Source organism: Vollenhovia emeryi, unplaced genomic scaffold, assembly GCF_000949405.1.
Source record: "Vollenhovia emeryi isolate VEMERY1.0 unplaced genomic scaffold, V.emery_V1.0 DF948682.1, whole genome shotgun sequence".
In the NCBI taxonomy this organism is placed as follows: domain Eukaryota; kingdom Metazoa; phylum Arthropoda; class Insecta; order Hymenoptera; family Formicidae; genus Vollenhovia; species Vollenhovia emeryi.
Genome location: NW_011957684.1, coordinates 1 through 1,454, shown reverse-complemented (window position 1 = coordinate 1,454; position 1,454 = coordinate 1). Strand labels below are relative to the sequence as shown.

The 1,454-nt window shown below is 34.8% G+C and overlaps 1 long non-coding RNA gene across 1 annotated transcript; it reads right to left on the bottom strand.

Annotated features, from left to right (window-relative positions):
• Positions 1 to 6: 6 nt before the first annotated feature.
• On the bottom strand, positions 7 to 1,436 carry LOC105556515. Its single transcript, XR_001008551.1, has 3 exons — positions 960 to 1,436; positions 669 to 817; positions 7 to 153 (listed from the first exon to the last, which is right to left on the bottom strand). It is a non-coding gene; the product is annotated as an uncharacterized LOC105556515 (long non-coding RNA).
• Between the last annotated feature and the right edge of the window lie 18 nt (positions 1,437 to 1,454).

Genomic DNA, 1,454 nt, shown 5'->3' with positions numbered 1-1,454 from the left:
ATGAGGTTTCGACAATTGTCTTTTTCTTTTACTGGTCCTCCCAAAAATTTTATATACGCATACATAATGTTTACATCCTTTAATGGCGTGATGGTGTTGTACTGCACATTACTCACAACAAACACGAGATACGAGGCGATAATACCATGTTTTCTATAAAAAAGTAAAGAGAAAAACGGCGTAATGGTGTCCTACCATTGGAATGTATACAGAAAACACACCAGTAATGGCGGGAGCATGGACTTTCGCATATAAAGTTCATAAGCACATGCATAAATAAATTAATTGTAAGAAAATTGACCATAAGTAAGTGCATAAAGAAATGGACCAATCTGCAATTTCCTTATGTAGTATATATATATACTTATACACCATGCAAGAGAATGTACTCTCCGCTTAAAAATATAAGGGATGCGTTTACGACGTAGTGAATGCGTGCCGTTGATAGCATTCTATTTCGATCGGTTGCACATCAAATATCAAACTAAGATGGTTTATATTTTAATACAATAAACAGTAAGTTACAGTCGTTTAACTCGGTATTTTTTGCAACCCACAGATAGACTTTATATTTTATGAAACATTTAAGAGCATCAAGAGATATAGGAAATGGTGCCAGAAATAGTTATTAAACAAAATTTTTTAAGGCAAGATACACGTCAACTTACATTTTCGGTACTTGGTGATGATGAACTTTTAAACCGTTCAATAGGATTATCGGCATCAGAATTAGTTTCAGGTGCAGACATCAACAAATGCGAGGGAACAGATTGCAATCTTTTCTTATCCATCAATTCTTTGATGTTTTCTTTGGAATCTACAAATGCAAAAACGTTTGTATGTGTGTGTGTGTGTGTGTGTGTGTGTGTTGTGTGCACACGCGCGATTACGCGTGCATGTGTATACGTGGGTACACATGCGCGCGCGCATATGCAAAAAAGCCTATATAACATACATACCTGATAATAGTAAGACACATCCGGGATAAAATTGTTTTTCATATTTGATTTGGTAACTCTCTTATGAGTTTCTTAATGAAAATGCTGAATACATGAGGTTTCGACAATTGTCTTTTTATCTTTTACTGGTCCTCCCAAAAATTTTATATACGTATACATAATGTTTACATCCTAATGGCGTGATGGTGTTGTACTGCACATTACTCACAACAAACACGAGATACGAGGCGATAATACCATGTTTTCTATAAAAAAGTAAAGAGAAAAACGGCGTAATGGTGTCCTACCATTGGAATGTATACAGAAAACACACCAGTAATGGCGGGAGCATGGACTTTCGCATATAAAGTTCATAAGCACATGCATAAATAAATTAATTGTAAGAAAATTGACCATAAGTAAGTGCATAAAGAAATGGACCAATCTGCAATTTCCTTATGTAGTATATATATATACTTATACACCATGCAAGAGAATGTACTCTCCGCTTAAAAA